This window comes from Rhinopithecus roxellana, chromosome 11 (genome assembly GCF_007565055.1).
Source record: "Rhinopithecus roxellana isolate Shanxi Qingling chromosome 11, ASM756505v1, whole genome shotgun sequence".
In the NCBI taxonomy this organism is placed as follows: Eukaryota; Metazoa; Chordata; class Mammalia; order Primates; family Cercopithecidae; genus Rhinopithecus; species Rhinopithecus roxellana.
Genome location: NC_044559.1, coordinates 368,094 through 388,719, shown reverse-complemented (window position 1 = coordinate 388,719; position 20,626 = coordinate 368,094). Strand labels below are relative to the sequence as shown.

Genomic DNA, 20,626 nt, shown 5'->3' with positions numbered 1-20,626 from the left:
TATAAACATTGACTTATACATATTTGCATATTAAATTGGGTAGGAAAAGAAAGGAGAGAAAATGTGCCTTTTTTACTCTCTCGTATCACTGCCTTTTCCCACAATAATTGTGGATTTGAACTAGTGTTTGGAATCTCTTGTTTTCACCCTAAAGAACTTCTTTTCTTTCTTTTATGGTTAGTCTACTGGCAATGGATTCTCAAGTTTTTTTGGTTTCTATTTGTTTTTTAATTTGAGGATTTTTAATTTTTACCCTCTGTTTTGCAAATAGTTCTGCTATTTTAGGTGACCGGTGATTAAAAAAATTTTTTTTTTCAGTACACTGAATATGTCACCCTGCCTCCTCCTCGCCTCTACTGTCTCTGATGAGAAGCCATATGTTAATCTTAGGACATTCCCTTGCATGTGAGGAATTGTATTTCTCTTGATGCTTTTAAGATTTTCTCTTCATCAACAGATTTGCAAGTTTTTGGCCTCTTTTTTTTTTAATGGAACGCTTCATGAACTTGCATGTCATTCTTGTGTAGCTACTGTGCTAATCTTCTTGGTATTGTCCCAGTTTTAGTGTATGTGTTGCAAAGTGAGCATAGCCATTCATTTGTTTGAATATTTTTTCTGCTGCTTGATATTTCTCCACTTGTTCTGGTACTTCTGTTATGAATATATTGGTGTAGTTAATGGTGTTCCTCATTTTTTTGAGGGTTTCTTCATTTTTCATCACTCTTATTTCTCTCTGTTCTTTAGATTACGCATTATTTTGCCAGCTACAACCTTTCTTTTCTTTTCTTTCTTTTTTTTTTTTTTGAGATGGAGTTTCGCTCTTGTTGCCCAGGCTGGAGTGCAATGGCACTATCTCGGCTCACTGCAACCTCTGCCTCCCAGGTTCAAGTGATTCTCTTGCCTCAGCCTCCAGAGTAGCTGGGATTACAGACGCCTGCACTACCACGCTCAGCTAATTTTTTTGTATTTTTAGCAGAGACAGGGTTTCACCATGTTGGTCATGCTGGTCTTGAACTCCTGACCTTAGGTGATTCGCCTCCCTTGGCCTCCCAAAGTGCTGGGATTTCGGACATGAGCCACCCTACCCAGCCCAATCTTTTGTTGAGTCATTCAAGTGAGTTTTCCATTGCAGTTATGATTTTTGAATCCAGAATTTTCATTGTATTCTTTTCTGTCTTCTTACTGATATTTTTCTGTTTGATGAGGTGTCATCATACCTCCCTTTTCTAAGTAGTGTTTCCTTATGAACATATTTATTTTTATTTTTTATTTTGATACAGTCTCGCTCTGTCACCCAGGCTGGAGTTCAGAGGCATGATCTCAGTTCACTGCAACCTCCGCCTCCCAAGTTCAAGCCATTCTCTTGCCTCAACTTCCAGAGTAGCTGGGATTACAAGTGCCTGCCACCATGCTCAGCTAATTTTTGTGTTTTCAGTAGAGACGGGGCTTCACCATGCTGGCCAGGTTGGTCTTGAACTCCTGACCTCAGGTGATCCATCTGCCTCGACATCCCAAAGTACTGGGATTACGGGTGTGAGCCACCATGCCTGGTCTGAACATATTTATAATATCTGCTTTGAGGTCAGCTAAGTCTGATATCTGGATCTTCCCAAGGGCAGTTGCTGTAGCCTGCTGTTTTTCCTGTATATAGGTGACAGTCTCCTGTTTCTTTGTATGTCTTGTAATTTTTTAATTGAAGAGTAGACATTTTAGAGAATACTTTGTGCTTTCTCTAGATACTGGTTCCTCTGTTCTCTCTAGGCTTGTTGTTTCTTATTTAGGTGACTTGACTGTACTATTTGAGAGAAGCTTTTTCACTCCCATTGAGTTCTCACTGATGTTGCTTGTCAGAGGGCTCCGCCTTGGAAATGCACACTGTCTTTAGGATGGCAGTGGTGTTAATAGTGCTGTCTTTGAATGTCTCTTTCTGTGATTGCTGTGTTAGCCTGTCTGCCTCTGTTGGTGTTACACTTTGCTGATAGCCACTACTGATTGTTGATGTGTTGCTCTATTGTTTTCAACACTGTCCTGGACCATATGTTGCTCTTAGATTGCTCTTGTTAAATTTGGGTTCCTTCTAGAGGGTTGCCTTTGAGGCTTTGAGTTTGCTTTTTATGTTGCCATTCTGAAAGTCACCTCCTAGAAAATATAAATTTAAAAATCATTACTGTAGAAAACCTGTGTATGTATTTGTATGAGCGTTTCTGGTAGATAAGAACACATCTAATTGCCCTGGATGTCTCTTCTTAGCCATCTCTTTCCCTTGCTCTCTCCAGTAAACTTTCATTTGGTCTGTGGTTTAGCTTGTTGCTGTCATAGAACTAACACCCTCTTCTTAATTGGTTATCATTGAATTTCCATTCTTTTTGAGGGTGACCTCAGGCTTGCACTCACCCACACTCTGTTCTGAACAAAGTGAGTTTTCTGGAGGAGAATTTTGGAACTCTCTGTCCTTATAGCTGGCCCTAGGTGAGAGTCCTGCTCCATTATTCTGGATCTGGAGGCTACAGCAGTGTTTTGCATTTCTTTGGGTGGGTGATACTGTGCTTTATGATCAGAGATCTGGGTTGGGGCAGTAGTCTCTGGTCTTCTTGGTTTATTTTGGAATCTGTTCTCAATGAGCTAGGTGGGCATTGTACTCCACTATTCTCAGACTGCCATGACTGGGCTGGATATTTTAATTGGGGTGGTAGAGGAAGCTGGCTTAAGGCCTTTTGGCAATTCTTTCCTAGAACTTGAAGCTGTGGGGGTTGAGGAGTGCTGGTGGCTTGCAGAAGATAGATGCACACACAGAGAGGTCTGGAGATCTGTAAAGGGGCCTCCATGAATGTTCAGCAAAGTATTAATCAGCTCATGTATATGAGGAAATGAGTGAAATAAGTTTTGAAAAGAATCAGAGTACACAGTACTCACATAGGGCCTGGAAAAAGACTGATCCTGCCAGCCAGAGTGGAAAAATTCGTAATTCAAGGTACTGGGTAGAGTGTTTAGAAAGGTCTTTTCTCTGTGGTGAGGAGTAATGTGCCCCAAACTGAGCATTCCTCCAGATTTGCCTAACAAATAATAAAAGCAAGACCTGAAAGTATCACATTGTTTCCAAGTGACTTAGTGTATCCTAGAACAAAGCACAAAAATACTTATAGGAAGTCAAAAGTACCCAGCAGCCAACCAAGTAAAACTCTCAGTCTCCCATCCATTGAAATATTACCAGACTTACAGACATATGGGAAAACATGAGCTTTCTCAAAGAGACTAACCAGATAATTGAAATGGACTCAGAATTGCCATAGATAGTAGAATTAACTGACAAGTTCTTTGAAAACAGTATTAAAATTGGGTTCTATATGTTCTAAAACTTAAGTAGAGACACGAAAGATTAAAAAAAAAAAAAAAACCCACACCAAAATTCAGTATAATAGAAAAGATAGAAATCAGATTTCTAGAAATGAAAACTGTAATGCTTGAGATGAAAAATACATGGCCAGCCATTGGTGTCTCACATCTGTAATCCCTGCACTTTGGGAGGCCAAGGTAGGTGGATCTCCTGAGCTCAGGAGTTTGAGACCAGTCTGGGCAACATGGTGAAACCTCGTCTGTAGCAAAAATGTAACAACAAAAAAATTAGCTGGGTGTGTTGGTGCATGCCTGTGGTCCTAGCTACTTGGGAGGCTGAGGTGGGAGGATCACTTGAGCCTGGGAGGTGGATGTTTCAGTGAGCCGAGATTGCACCTCTGCACTGCCCCTGGGTGACGGAGTGAGACCCTGTCTCCTCCCCCGCCCCGAAAAAAGAACACATAGGGCAACAACTGATGGCAATTTAAACATTGCAGAAGAAAAAGATGAGTGAACTTAAACACATAGTAATAGAAGCCATCCAAATAAAACAGAAAAAGCATATTTGAAAAATAATCAAGACCTTGGGCCGAGTGCAGTGACTCACGCCTGTAATCCCAGCACTTTGGGAGGCCAAGGCAGGTGGATCACGAGGTCAAGAGATCGAGACTATCTTGGCCAACATGGTGAAACCCTGTCTCTACTAAAAATACAAAATTAGCCGGGCATGGTGGCAGGTGCCTATAGTCCCAGCTACTCGGGAGGCTGAGGCAGGAGAATCACTTGAACATGGGAGGCAGAGGTTACAGCGAGCTGAGATGGCACCACTGCCCTCCAGCCTGGCGACAGAGTGAGACTGTGTCTCAAAAAAAGAAAAAAAAAAGCAAGCCCCTGTGAGCTTTAGGGGAACTTCAAGTAGTCTCTAACACACATGGAATTGGAGTCTGTAAAAGGAAAGTGGGAAAAGAACAGAAAACATTATTTTGAGAATGATGAAAAAATTTCCAAATGTAATGGGAACCTACTGATCATCAAACCCTGAGCACAAGAGGCATGAAGAAAACTACACCAAGCCTCATGAATCATAACCAGAATGCTCTAAATCAGTGTTAAAATGAAATCCTCAAAGCAGCCAGAGATAAAGGACATGTTTTATGGAGGAACAAAGGTAAGGGTGATAGCAGATTTCTCCTTAAGTGAGGCAACAGAGAAAATAGTAGAACATTATTTTTAGTTTTAAAAGCAAAAAAATTTAATGTAGAGTTGTATACTCCGTAAAAATAGCTATAAGAAACAGTGAAGAAATAAGGACGTTCCAGATAAACAAAGCTGAAAGATTTCCTCTCTAGCAGACCTGCACTACAAGAGGTGTTCTGATGTCTGATGGAAATCTGGATCTACCTAGGGGGATGAAGGACAGGAAATGTTGACTACTTGGGTATGTATACAAGATATTTTTCTTTATGTAAATCTGTAAAAAGGATACTGACTTTTTACAAAAATAACATCAAATGTATTGTGGGGGTTATAACATATGTTTAAAATATATGACAATCATAGCCTAAAAAGGCTATGAAAAAGAAGTTAAGTATATACTATTGGAAGATCCATGTATGTACTATTACTGAAAAGTGCACTGATTAAAGCTTTTATAAACATTGATGATCACAGAAAATATAAATGGTCTAAGACACCCTGTTTAAAGGCAGAGATTTCTGGATAAGATAAATAAAAATAAGATCCAATCATGCTGCCTATGAAGGAAACATGTTAGATTCAAAGACAAATAGATAAAAAGAATGGGAAAATCTGACAGCCCCATGAAGTAGCTTTCAGAACCAGGAATACCGGTGATGAAGATTTTTTTCATATTGATAGAGATCAGTTCATCAAGAGGATTTAACAATCCTCAACTTTAGATTAGTAACAGATTTACAAAATATTTGAGGCAAAATCTGATAGACCTGGAAGGATAAATAGATCCACAGTTATAATCAGAGGTTTTAGCATCCTTTTAATAATTGATAAAACAGGAAATGGAAAAGGAGCAAAGGTATAATAGACTTAACCTTAAATAACTTAATTGACGTTTATAAAATATTCTTCTGCACCCTCCTCCCCACATAAAACAGTGGAATATACATTCTTTTCAAGGACAGATGAATTAATATATTAACAAAGGTAAATCACATTCTTGATTATAAAGCAAATCTTAATAAATGTAAAAGGATTGAAGTTGTATATTTTCTCCCACGATAAGGGGTTTAAGTTTAGTTAAATTGAAAATCAATAACAGAAGTATCTATAAAATCCCTAATAGTTGGAAACTGAATATGCTTCTACATAATTGATGCTTCAAAGAAGAGTTTAAAGGGGGAATTAGGAAGTGTTTTGAACTTTGGGTTAATGAAAACAGAATTTATGGGAAATTTACATATAGGAAATTTAAATATAGGAAATATAAAATACATATAATACTCATTGATTTCATTGTTTTCCATTTTGATCCTTACTCCTTTTTTCTACTTGCTTTTGGGTTTAATTTGCTTTTTTCTAGCTTTTTAAGGTGGAAGCACCTGAAATCATTGATTTGAGATCTTTCTTATGCAACACAAATAAGCATTGTGTTTGTATTATGTACGTATATATCTACCATATGTAAATGCATATATGAAGTTTCTCATACATGGGATATAATGTATTATGTGTAATATATATTAATGTGTAAATTTCACATATAGGGAATTTCATATGTGTATGTATTTATGCATATGTATATATATCTACTATAAATATGTATGAAGTTTAACTTGGATAAGAAGAAAGATCTAAATCAGTGGTCTTAGCTATTTCCACTTCGAGAATGTAGAAGACAAATCCATATAATAGTAGAAGAAAGGAAATAACAAAAAGCAAAACGGAGAACAATATAATCTGTAAAAACAGAAAAACAGTTGAGAAAATCAGTGAAACCAAAAGCTGTTTCATTGAGAAGATCGATAAAATGGATAAACTTCTAGGTGGAACAGATTATCAATATCAAAAATAAGAATGATGAATCACTGAAGATTCTATAGATACTATGAAGGAAGTGAGGAAATATTATACCTGTAAGTTATCAATTTGACGATTTTGATGAAGTTTCTTTCAGATAAACAGCTACTACCGCTTACTCCAAAACAGATAACCTTTCCACAAAGAAATACCCAGGTCCTGAGATGCTTTAGTAGTGAATTCCAGCAAATGATTAATAGTACCACTTCTACATAAACTTTTCCAGAAAATTCAAGAAGAGGGAATACTTCCTAAATCATTCTTTGAGTCCAGCATTGCCCTAATAATAAAACCAGACAAAGACATTGCAAAGAAAGAAAGCTATAGACCGGTGTCCTTCATGAATGTAAATTTGAAAACTCTAGGGATTAGAAACCAGTGGTGTATAGCAAGGTTATTAATACCTCATGACCAAGTGTGGTTAATCCCTGGCAGGCTTTTTCAACATTTGGAAAGCAGTCAGTGTAATTCCCTGTGTCTAGGCCAACTTCATGGCTAGGTGACCTGTGCAGTCACACGTTGCTGCACTCTTGTAAGAAGGGATCCTGTACTTGGCTTAATGCCCTGTTGTTGCCATCTTGAAGTTCTTCACAGTTTGATCTTTGAACTTGTGATTTGTGTATGAAGTCTGATGGACACTGGACTATGTGTGCAAGTAGACAAGATACTTGAGAGGCAGTGCCCTACTAAGCTGTTGGTCACTTCTAGTATGACTTGGGAGTGTTCTGGAATTGTGTGTGGGTGGCCAAGGCTATGATCTTTGTCTGCATTGGTTGCAGCAACAGTAAACTCACGAACAGTTGCACCCTGGAGAGGACTCACAGTGTGAGACTGGCTTGCTGTGTCTCCTCTAAGCCTGTCCGTCTGACATTCTTAGGAAATACTAATTTTCTGGGCTAAATACTGGGACAGCAGCCTCCAACTTTCAGGCAGTCATCATTGTCAGTAAAGTATTAGAATATAAAAGCATACTTGTGCACATTGTATTAAGGCACACTAGGCAGTTACTAGAATTCTTTGGAGTGTAGCTTCTCTGGTCTTAAGAACTGCTGCAACATTGCAAAGCAAATATCCACAGGCTTAGAAACAGGAATTTCATTTGATAGGAGAGAACATGATTTTCATATAAAGTTTTGGATGAATCAAGTATTAACAAAGAAGTCAATTTTTTTTTTTATTATTATACTTTTAAGTTCTAGGGTACATGTGCATAACGTGCAGGTTTGTTACATATGTATACTTGTGCCATGTTGGTGTGCTGCACCCATCAACTCGTCAGCACGCATCAATTCGTCATTTACATCAGGTATAACCCCCAATGCAATCCCTCCCCCCTCCCCCCTCCCCATGATAGGCTCCAGTGTGTGATATTCCCCTTCCCGAGTCCAAGTGATGTCATTGTTCAGTTTCCACCTATGAATGAGAACATGCGGTGTTTGGTTTTCTGTTCTTGTGATAGTTTGCTGAGAATGAGGGTTTCCAGCTGCATCCATGTCCCTACAAAGGACACAAACTCATCCTTTTTTATGGCTGCATAGTATTCCATGGTATATATGTGCCACATTTTCTTAATCCAGTCTGTCACTGATGGACATTTGGGTTGATTCCAAGTCTTTGCTGTTGTGAATAGTGCCACAATAAACATACGTGTGCATGTGTCTTTATAGCAGCAAGATTTATGATCCTTTGGGTATATACCCAGGAATGGGATGGCTGGGTCATATGGTACATCTAGTTCTAGATCCTTGAGGAATTGCCATACTGTTTTCCATAATGGTTGAACTAGTTTACAATCCCACCAACAGTGTAAAAGTGTTCCTATTTCTCCACATCCTCTCCAGCACCTGTTGTTTCCTGACTTTTTAATGATTGCCATTCTAACTGGTGTGAGATGGTATCTCATTGTGGTTTTGATTTGCATTTCTCTGATGGCCAGTGATGATGAGCATTTTTTCATGTGTCTGTTGGCTGTATGAATGTCTTCTTTTGAGAAATGTCTGTTCATATCCTTTGCCCACTTTTTGATGGGGTTGTTTGTTTTTTTCTTGTAAATTTGTTTGAGTTCTTTGTAGGTTCTGGATATTAGCCCTTTGTCAGATGAATAGATGGCAAAAATTTTCTCCCATTCTGTAGGTTGCCTGTTCACTCTGATGGTAGTTTCTTTTGCTCTGCAGAAGCTCTTTAGTTTAATTAGATCCCATTTGTCAATTTTGGCTTTTGCTGCCGTTGCTTTTGGTGTTTTAGACATGAAGTCCTTGCCCATGCCTATGTCCTGAATGGTACTACCTAGGTTTTCTTCTAGGGTTTTTATGGTATTAGGCCTAACATTTAAGTCTCTAATCCATCTTGAATTAATTTTCATATAAGGAGTAAGGAAAGGATCCAGTTTCAGCTTTCTACTTATGGCTAGCCAATTTTCCCAGCACCATTTATTAAATAGGGAATCCTTTCCCCATTTCTTGTTTCTCTCAGGTTTGTTAAAGATCAGATGGCTGTAGATGTGTGGTATTATTTCTGAGGAGTCTGTTCTGTTCCATTGGTCTATATCTCTGTTTTGGTACCAGTACCATGCTGTTTTGGTTACTGTAGCCTTGTAGTATAGTTTGAAGTCAGGTAGCATGATGCCTCCAGCTTTATTCTTTTGACTTAGGATTGTCTTGGCAATGCGGGCTCTTTTTTGGTTCCATATGAACTTTAAAGCAGTTTTTTCCAATTCTGTGAAGAAACTCATTGGTAGCTTGATGGGGATGGCATTGAATCTATAAATAACCTTGGGCAGTATGGCCATTTTCATGATACTGATTCTTCCTATCCATGAGCATGGTATGTTCTTCCATTTGTTTGTGTCCTCTTTTATTTCACTGAGCAGTGGTTTGTAGTTCCCCTTGAAGAGGTTCTTTACATCCCTTGTAAGTTGGATTCCTAGGTATTTTATTCTCTTTGAAGCAATTGTGAATGGAAGTTCATTCATGATTTGGCTCTCTGTTTGTCTGTTACTGGTGTATAAGGATGCTTGTGATTTTTGCACATTAATTTTGTATCCTGAGACTTTGCTGAAGTTGCTTATCAGTTTAAGGAGATTTTGGACTGAGACAATGGGGTTTTCTAAATATACAATCATGTCATCTGCAAACAGAGACAATTTGACTTCTTCTTTTCCTAACTGGATACCCTTGATTTCTTTCTCTTGCCTGATTGCCCTAGCCAGAACTTCCAACACTATGTTGAAAAGGAGTGGTGAGAGAGGGCATCCCTGTCTTTTGCCAGATTTCAAAGGGAATTTTTCCAGTTTTTGCCCATTCAGTATGATATTGGCTGTGGGTTTGTCATAAATAGCTCTTATTATTTTGAGGTACCTTCCATCAGTACGGAATTTATTGAGCGTTTTTAGCATGAAGGGGTGTTGAATTTTGTCAAAAGCCTTTTCTGCATCTATTGAGATAGTCATGTGGTTCTTGTCTTTGGTTCTGTTTATATGCTGGATTACATTTATTGATTTGCGAATGTTGAACCAGCCTTGCATCCCAGGGATGAAGCCCACTTGATCGTGGTGGATAAGCTTTTTGATGTACTGCTGAATCCGGTTTGCCAGTATTTTATTGAGGATTTTTGCATCTATGTTCATCAGGGATATTGGTCTAAAATTCTCTTTTTTTGTTGTGTCTCTGCCAGGCTTTGGTATCAGCATGATGTTGGCCTCATAAAATGAGTTAGGGAGGATTCCCTCTTTTTCTATTGATTGGAATAGTTTCAGAAGGAATGGTACCAGCCCCTCCTTGTACCTCTGGTAGAATTCAGCTGTGAATCCGTCTGGTCCTGGACTTTTTTTGCTTGGTAGGCTATTAATTGTTGCCTCAATTTCAGAACCTGCTATTGGTCTATTCAGGGATTCAACTTCTTCCTGGTTTAGTCTTGGAAGAGTGTAAGTATCCAGGAAATTATCCATTTCTTCTAGATTTTCTAGTTGATTTGCGTAGAGGTGTTTATAGTATTCTCTGATGGTAGTTTGTATTTCTGTGGGGTTGGTGGTGATATCCCCTTTATCATTTTTTATTGTGTCTATTTGATTCTTCTCTCTTTTCTTCTTATTAGTCTTGCTAGCGGTCTGTCAATTTTGTTGACCTTTTCAAAAAACCAACTCCTGGATTCATTGATTTTTTGGAGGGTTTTTTGTGTCTCTATCTCCTTCAGTTCTGCTCTGATCTTAGTTATTTCTTGCCTTCTGCTAGCTTTTGAATGTATTTGCTCTTGCTTCTCCAGTTCTTTTAATTGTGATGTTAGTGTGTCAATTTTAGATCTTTCCAGCTTTCTCTTGTGGGCATTTAGTGCTATAAAGTTCCCTCTAAATTTCACACTGCTTTAAATGTGTCCCAGAGATTCTGGAATGTTTTATCTTTGTTCTTATTGGTTTCAAAGAACATCTTTATTTCTGCCTTCATTTTGTTATGTACCCAGTAGTCATTCAGGAGCAGGTTATTCATTTTCCATGTAGTTGAGCAGTTTTGATTGAGTTTCTTAGTCCTGAGTTCTAGTTTGATTGCACTGTGGTCTGAGAGACAGTTTGTTATAATTTCTGTTCTTTTACATTTGTTGAGGAGTGCTTTACTTCCAATTACGTGGTCAATTTTGGAATAAGTGTGATGTGGTACTGAGAAGAATGTATATCTGTTGAGTTGGGGTGGAGAGTTCTGTAGATGTCTATTAGGTCTGCTTGCTGCAGAGATGAGTTCAATTCCTGGATATCCTTGTTAACTTTCTGTCTCGTTGATCTGTTTAATGTTGACAGTGGGGTGTTGAAGTCTCCCATTATTATTGTATGGGATTCTAAGTATCTTTGTAAGTCTCTAAGGACTTGCTTTATGAATCTGGTGCTCCTGTATTGGGTGCATATATATTTAGGATAGTTTGCTCTTCCTGTTGAATTGATCCCTTTACCATTATGTAATGGCCTTCTTTGTCTCTTTTGATCTTTGATGGTTTAAAGTCTATTTTCTCAGAGACTAGTATTGCAATGCCTGCTTTTTTTTGTTCTCCATTTGCTTGATAGATCTTCCTCCATCCCTTTATTTTGAGCCTATGTGTGTCTCTGCATGTGAGATGGGTCTCCTGAATACAGCAGACTGATGGGTCTTGACTCTTTATCCAGTTTGCCAGTCTGTGTCTTTTAATTGGAGCATTTAGTCCATTAACATTTAAGGTTAATATTGTTATGTGTGAAGTTGATCCTGCCATTATGATATTAACTGGTTATTTTGCTCGTTAGTTGATGCAGTTTCTTCCTAGCCTTGATGGTCTTTACATTTTGGCATGTTTTTGCAATGGCTGGTACTGGTTGTTCCTTTCCATGTTTAGTGCTTCCTTCAGAGTCTTTTGTAAGGCAGGCCTGGTGGTGACAAAATCTCTAAACATTTGCTTCTCTGTAAAGGATTTTATTTCTCCTTCACTTATGAAACTTAGTTTGGCTGGATATGAAATTCTGGGTTGAAAATTCTTTTCTTTAAGAATGTTGAATATCGGCCCCCTCTCTCTTCTGGCTTGTGGAGTGTCTTCCGAGAGATCTGCTGTTAGTCTGATGGGCTTCCCTTTGTGGGTAACCCGACCTTTCTCTCTGGCTGCCCTTAAGATTTTTTCCTTCATTTCAACTTTGGTGAATCTGGCAATTATGTGTCTTGGAGTTGCTCTTCTCAAGGAATATCTTTATGGCATTCTCTGTATTTCCTGAATTTGAATGTTGGCCTGCCCTACTAGGTTGGGGAAGTTCTCCTGGATGATATCCTGAAGAGTGTTTTTCAACTTGGTTCCATTTTACCCCTCACTTTCAGGCACCCCAATCACACGTAGATTTGGTCTTTTTACATAATCCCATACTTCTTGCAGGCTTTGTTGATTTCTTTTTCTTCTTTTTTCTTTTGGTTTCTCCTCTCGCTTCATTTCATTCATTTGATCCTCAATCGCTGATACTTTTTCTTCCAGTTGATCGTGTCGGTTACTGAAGCTTGTGCGTTTGTCACGTATTTCTCGTGTAATGGTTTTCATCTCTGTCATTTCGTTTATGACCTTCTCTGCATTAATTATTCTAGCTATCAATTCTTCCACTCTTTTTTCAAGATTTTTAGTTTCTTTGCGCTGGGTACTTAATTCCTCCTTTAGCTCTGAGAAGTTTGATGGACTGAAGCCTTCTTCTCTTATCTCGTCAAAGTCATTGTCCGTCCAGCTTTGATCCGTTGCTGGTGATGAGCTGCACTCCTTTTGCAGGGGGAGATGCGCTCTTATTTTTTGACTGTGCAGCTTTTCTGCCCTGCTTTTTCCCCATCTTTGTGGTTTTATCTGCCTCTGGTCTTTGATGATGGTGACGTACTGATGGGGTTTGATGTAGGTGTCCTTCCTGTTTGATAGTTTTCCTTCTATCAGTCAAGACCGTCAGCTGTAGGTCTGTTGGAGATTGCTTGAGATCCACTCCAGACCCTGTTTGCCTGAGTATCAGCAGCAGAGGCTGCAGAAGATAGAATATTGCTGAACAGCGAGTGTACCTGTCTGATTCTTACTTTGGAAGCTTCCTCTCAGGGGTATACTCCACCCTGTGAGGTGTGGGGTGTCAGACTGCCCCTAGTGGGGGATGTCTCCCAGTTAGGCTACTCAGGGGTGAGGGACCCACTTGAGCCGGCAGTCTGTCCCTTCTCAGATCTCAGCCTCCGTGTTGGGAGATCCACTGCTCTCTTCAAAGCTGTCAGACAGAGTCCTTTGTGTCTGCAGAGGTTTCTGCTGCTTTTTGTTGTTGTTGTTGTTGTTGTTTAGCTGTGCCCTGTCCCCAGAGGTGGAGTCTACAGACACAGGCAGGCTTCCTTGAGCTGCTGTGAGCTCCACCCAGTTCGAGCTTCCCAGCGTCTTTGTTTACCTACCTAAGCCTCAGCAATGGCGGGCACCCCTCCCCCAGCCTCGCTGCTGCCTTGCGGTTAGATCGCAGACTGCTGTGCTAGCAATGAGGGAGGCTCCATGGGCGTGGACCATCCCGGCCAGGTGTGGGATATAATCTCCTGGTGTGCCCGTTTGCTTAAAGCACAGTATTGGAGTGGGAGTTACCCGATTTTCCAGGTGTTGTGTGTCTCAGTTCCCCTGGCTAGGAAAAGGGATTCCCTTCCCCCTTGCGCTTCCCAGGTGAGGCGATGCCTCGCCCTGCTTCAGCTCTCGCTGGTGGGGCTGCAGTGGCTGACCAGCACCGATTGTCCGGCACTCCCTACTGAGATGAACCCAGTACCTCAGTTGAAAATGCAGAAATCACCGGTCTTCTGTGTCACTTGCGCTGGGAGTTGGAGACTAGAGCTGTTCCTATTTGGCCATCTTGCTCAATATAGAAGTCAATTTTAAAAATAGTTTTTTTTTTTTGCATTTGAAAATACAGCAATAAACTGCATAAACAGCTGTTTCCAATTATATGCAAATCATGAAGCCATTTTTGGTTTCTTGTACAAGATGTAGGAAATGTCAGAGGAAACATTAAAATGCCGTTGTATAAATTTATATGTAAAATAGAATTCAGCTTTGTGCAACACTAATATTGACGAAGAATTAATTTCAGAGAACTGCTACTCCAGTCTTTGTCTATATATACCAAAACTTGTATTTTTTTAACTTTTATTTTGCAATAATGTATCAGAAATCAGAAATTTAGCCCATATTGTCACAGCGTATAAAGAACCAACAGGTTCCTAATGATTGCATCAGCTGAAAAATCAACCTTCTCAAAATTAAAAACTAGCAAATATTACTTATCTTGCATTTGCCATGTACTTCAATTATATATTGAAAATGAAGTTGCTAAAAATATAAATTTTGATGACTTAATAAATGAATTTGCCAAGAGTGCCAGAAAATCTTACCATCAAGATACCATATTAACAAAGTATTAGTAATTATTATATCATTTAAAGTTATTATAACAAAACTTTTTGTTATTTGCAAATTTATGTTATATATATATTACTATTATACCTATTACATTTTACAAGTAATAAAATATATTAAAATTTGCAAATTTATGTTATATATATTACTATTATACCTATTACATTTTACACGTAATAAAATATATTAAAAGAAAAACATAATTTATTTTACCTTTTACTATACTTCTTTTTATACATTTTTAGTAACTGACCTCACATTTTTATTTTGCACTGGCCCCATCAATTTTGTAGTCATCTCTGCCCTGTATTAAAAAGAAAAAAAATAAAAAAAAGTCAAACCCATATGACCATTTTAGTATATGCAGAGAAAGCATTTGACAAAATGTAATATCTATTTCTGATTAAAACTCTCAAATGAAGAATAGAAGATAACTTTCTTTAATCTGATAAAAGTCATCTATAGACAGTGTACAATTGACATTGTATATAATTGTGAAAAATGGAATGATTTCTTTCCAATATGAGGAACATGACAAGGATGTCCACTCATACTTGATAGTGTAATACATACTACCTAGTATAACCAGGGAAGAAAAAGAAAGGAGACTAGAGTGGAAAAGAAGTAGAAATGCCTTTATTCACAAAAGACACGGTTATTTATGTAGGAAATCTAATGGAATCTCCCAAGATATGGGAAAAAGAATGACTAGAATTATTAAGTGTAGCTAGGTGGCAGGAGAAAAATATGTAAAAATGAATTTTACTTCTATATATTAGCAATGATCAATTGGAAATTGAAATTTTTGAAAGTTCTATTTGCAATAGTATCAAAAATATATTTTTTTATAGTTATGTCTGGCAAAAGATGTGAAAGACCACACTGGAAACAATCCACTGCAGAGAGAAATTGAAGACCTAAACAAGTGGAACTCCCTGCTTATGTCAGAAAGCTCAATATTACTGACATGTTTTGTTGTTTACATGACTTACAGATTTAAAATAATATAATTCCATGTAGTAATTAGCAGAATTTCTTGTAGTAATTGAGTATGCAATTCTAAACTTTATGTAGAAATACACAGGAACTAGAATAACTAAAACTTTCAAAAATAAAAGCTGAGTTGTATGGATAAGATTACCTAATTTCAAGACTCAACGTAAAAGTTTGCTGAGACTTTGTCTTGTTGTCCAGACTACATTTTCTTCAATTTTAACATCTAGTAGTTTTATTAAGATATGTTTTGGAGAAAACTGTTGCTGAACAGTTTTCGCAGGTTTGTGATGGTTCCTTTGCATATGTGGATCAGGTCTTTTATTTTTGGACAGTTTTCTTAGATTATACTTTTTAATATTGGATATTTTCTGTTGTTTTCTTTTTTCTTCTTTAAGGACTGCAATAACATATATACTATATTATAATTTTATTTATTTATTTAATTGTAGACCATCTTTATCCAGAACTTTTTTTCTGATCCCATTTTCTTTTTTCTTACTCTTTTAAAATTATTGCTGCTGCTTTTTTTTCTTGTTTCATTCTCCTTTACAATGCTGTTCATTCAAGTTTCAGTCAAGTGTAGCTTCCCCTTTGGCTCTGTATTAGTTTACTCAGGCTGCTGTAACAAAATTCAACAGACTGGGTAGCTTAAATAAATTTTCTCACAATTGTGGAGGCTGGAGGTCTGAAGTCAAGGTGCCAGCAGGGTTGGTTTCTGGTGAGGTCTCACTCCTTGGCTAGATGACATTTTCTTCTGGTGTCCTCACACAGCCTTTTCTCTGTGCAAATGACCAGTGATTGGGGGTGGCGGGTGGGGGGAGAAAGAGAGCTCATGCATGTGCTTTCCAGTCTCCTCCTCTTCTTATAAGGACACCAATGACATTGTATTAGTTTCTTACCCGTATGCCCTCATTTAACCTTAGTTAAAACTATCTCCTTAAAGTCCCCATCTTCAAATACAGTCACACTAGAGGTTGAGGTTTTAACATACACATTTGGGGGGGGGGGGCACAGTTTAGTCCATAACAGATTCCTTATTAAAGAATGTCTTTAATAAGACTTGAATTACAGTCTTATTTTCTGTGGTTACTGTGTCCTCTTTACAACTTCATTCCTGAGTTTGATTACCCTTTGCCTCTTTAGTTTGCATACAATTCAAGCCTCTTCTCTTGGATTTCCCAGTAGCCTGAGCTTTAATTTGCGTGAACTCAGACATCTTCTAAGTATTTTCCCACTCATAGTGAACTTTCCCTTTCTGGGAGTAGTTTTGTGTTTCATCCTCTCTGGACTGTTTGTCTCCTCTATTCCATGTGATCACCACAGTCTCTGGCTGACTCTCTTTGTAGGCATGGGCTGTCACTTTTTACTGTATTTGAATATCTATTGCTTAGTAGTATTTGAAATTAGTAACATTCTCCATCTCCTAGTTATGCTAAAGTCACGGAATGTTATAGATAATATTATTTGCTCCACTTATGCTGACTTTATAATTCTTGGGGGGATGCACAGGGAAATGCAGATGTAAGCAGTTGCTATTATTCTTCTTACATTAGAAACCAAATGTGTGCATTCAAATAGTTAAATTCCTCTCTGTTTTGTCACTAGCCTAGGCCTTTTGTTCTGGGTTTTGTTTTTTGTTTTTTCACCCCAAACCCATGAAATACAAAAAATATGCACTTGCAATTATGTTCATCTTTGGAAATTGGCCAAAAAACCAGAGTTAGCTACAACATGGGGCATTTGTATAGAGATTTTATTCCCTGAGAAATGTTTTAGAATTTATATAGATTAATTTTGCTTGTTTCTAGAAGTCTGGACAGCTGATCACCTGAAAGAGAGGAGCCAAGAAACCAATCTAAACATTTGTGGGAAGTTGTATTCATCAATAATGAAATGCTGACTAAGGAACAAGGTGATGTAATTAGGAATACCATTTAACATGGACGTAAGCTCTTTTCCTTCTGGAAAACTGCTCTGTCAGTATGACTCATGTGAAATGAGTTTCAACACTGTTTCAGAATTGGTTATCAGTAAGATAAACTATTTAGGAAAAAAGTCTGATGAATTTAATGCCTGTGGGAAATTGTTACTCAATATTAAGCATGGTGAAACTCATACTCGAGAGAAAAATGAAGTTTTGAAAAATAGGAACACTCTGAGTCATCATGAGGACGCTTTGCGGCATGAGAAGATTCAACTTTAGAGCACAATTTTGAATACAGTATATGTCAGGAAACCCTCCTTGAAAAGGCAGTATTTAATACACAGAAGAGAGAGAATGCAGAAGATAATAACTGTGAATATAATGAATTTGAGAGAACTTTCTGTGATAGTTCATCCCTCTTGTTCCATCAGATACCTTCGTCAAAGGACAATCACTATGAATTTAGTGATTGTGAGAGGTTCTTATGTGTTAAGTCCACCCCCTTTCTAAACATCACGGGGGGTACCTATGGAACACAATGATTGTGGAGAAAGTGGGAATAATTTCAGGAGGAAATTGTGTCTGTCGCAGCTTCAGAAAGGTGATAAAGGAGAGAAACACATTGAATGTAATGAATGTGGGAAAGTTTTCTGGGAGAGGTCACATCTCACTCGACATCAGAGGGTGCACACAGGAGGAGAAACCCTTTCAATGTAATGAATGTGGAAAAGCTTTCTGGGATAAGTCAAACCTCACTAAACATCAGAGATCACACACAGGGGAGAAACCTTTTGAATGCAATGAATGTGGGAAAGCCTTTAGCCATAAGTCAGCTCTCAATTACACCAGAGAACACATACAGGGGAGAAACCCTATCAGTGTAACGCATGTGGGAAAACTTTTTGCCAGAAATCTGACCTCACTAAACATCAGAGAACACACACAGGGCTGAAACCCTATGAATGTTACAAATGTGGAAAATTCTTCCGTGTGACTTCGCACCTTAAAGTACACCAGAGAACTCACACAGGTGAGAAACCTTTTGAATGTCTTGAGTGTGGGAAATCCTTTTGTGAAAAGTCAAATCTTACACAGCATCAGAGAACTCACATAGGAGATAAATCTTATGAATGTAATGCATGTGGGAAAACTTTCTACCACAAGTCATTACTCACTAGGCATCAGATAATTCATACAGGGTGGAAACCTTATGAATGTTATGAATGTGGGGAAAACCTTCTGCTTGAAGTCAGACCTAACAATACATCAGAGAACACACACAGGTGAGAAACCCTTTGCATGTCCTGAATGTGGGAAATTCTTTAGCCATAAGTCAACCCTCTCTCAACATTATAGAACACACACAGGGGAGAAACCCTATGAATGTCATGAATGTGGAAAAATCTTTTACATAAATCATACCTAACTAAACATAATAGAACACATACAGGGGAGAAACCCTATGAGTGTAATGAATGTGGAAAACCCTTCTACCAGAAGTCACAACTCACTCAGCATCAGATAATTCACATAGGGGAGAAACCCTATAATGTAATGAGTGTGGAAAAGCTTTTGCCATAAGTCAGCTCTCATTGTACATCAGAGAACCCATGCACAAGAAAAGCCCTATAATGTAACGAATGTGGCAAATCTTTCTGTGTGAAGTCAGGACTTACTTTCATGAGAGAAAGCACACAGGGGAGAAACCCTATGAATGCAATGAATGTGGGGAAATCCTTCAGTCACAAATCATCACTCACGTACATCACAGGGCTCACACAGGAGAGAAATCTTGTCAATGTAATGAATGTGGAAAATCTTTTACCGTAAATCAGAACTTGCTAAACATCAGAGATCACATACAGGGGAAAAGCCCTATGAATTGTAACACATGCAGGAAGACTTTCTCTCAAAAGTCAAATCTCATTGTACATCAGAGAAGACACATAGGAGAAAAACCTTATGAATGAAATGGATATTGGAAATTTCCAGCCACAGGTCAGCCTCCATAATGCCTCAGATGATTTACACGGTGGAGAAAGCCCTGCTGACATTCCCTGAATGTTCAGTAACTATCCACAACTACCACCTTATGTTACTCTGAAGTGACAGTAGGGGATAAACCCATAGAGTACAACAATTATCGGACAGCTTTTGTTAGGAAGTGATATTCTATTTAATATCAGATGGTTAATACGGGCATAAAACCTTACAGATTTTTTGAATTTGTGAAAGTTTTCTGGCAAAAATACAAATAAGATTATGTTAGAATTTACACTGAGGAGAAAATTGTCAATTTAAGAAATTTAAAGTGAAAATTTTGCATAGAAATAAAATATGACAAGTATGTTTCAGTTTGATACAATAATAGTTTTAGGGTGCCTAATAATAATTTATAGATGTATATTGTGAAATATAAAGCTTTAAGAATTAAAAAAAAAAAGTAATAATTAAAATAACCTCACAAGAAGTTGTAATGAGTACAGAGAATTCCCATTTACACTTCACAAGCCTCCCCTAAGGATAATATATAATTATAATATATGGTCAAGTCCAAGAAGTCGATGGTTACCTTGCTAGTAGATACAGACTTACTCAGATTTTACTATGGTTTGCGTGCACTCTGTGCGTGTGTTTATATCAAACTTTTACCACTTTTACATATTGAGTAACCGTCAGCACAATTAGTTTTACAGAACTGAAAAAGGAATCTGAGATCTGTATAGTATCAGGATTACAAAGGAATCAGGATTTAGCCTCAAGTAGTTCCCTTGTATTAATAATCACATGCTTTCTGCAACCCTATCCCTGGCATCCACTTTATTATGAAGCTTTTTTTTTAAAGCATAAATTGAATTAATATCAATTTATTAATGGGCAGTTAATGGGCAATAGCATTAAGCACATCTGCGAGTTATCCCTGAAGTTCATAGGACTTACAATGTATAAGTGGTATGTGATATAAATCGTGTGTTTATATGCATAACGGAATTTAACGTAATTGTGAATAGGAAGTAGGTATCCTAGTTTAGTAGTGGTTATATCATCAGGCCCATCCCAGATGTTTGTCATGTCCTGAAACAATTTGAGACCCACAGAGCTAATGTTTATCCATTTAAGAGGAAAAATCAAAATAACAACTTATCTAAAAAAAAAAATCTGTCCTGTGCATGTGAATATCTAGGCTTGCCTCCATGTTACTCCCTTTCTCTTCCTACCAGTGACTCATCCCATGCCATGAAGTGCTTAGGGTACATATGTGAACACTCCAGCCTTCAGCATAAGTGGTAGTCCAAATTTTCTTTAAGCGGCTGCTCTTCAAGACAGGCCCCTGGAAAGAGGCCCACACATATAGCCCAGTTGCTGCCCAGGGCGGTTGAACTGTCATTTCAAGGCTCATTGTACCCAGACAGGGAT

At 38.0% G+C, this 20,626-nt stretch overlaps 1 non-coding gene and 1 pseudogene across 1 annotated transcript; one reads left to right on the top strand and one right to left on the bottom strand.

Moving 5' to 3' along the window:
* LOC104675963 overlaps positions 1-19,230 on the top strand; it is a 51,790-nt pseudogene extending 32,560 nt beyond the window's left edge.
* On the bottom strand, positions 483-588 carry LOC115900559. Its single transcript, XR_004060236.1, has one exon. It is a non-coding gene; the product is annotated as a U6 spliceosomal RNA (small nuclear RNA).
* Positions 19,231-20,626: the final 1,396 nt, after the last annotated feature.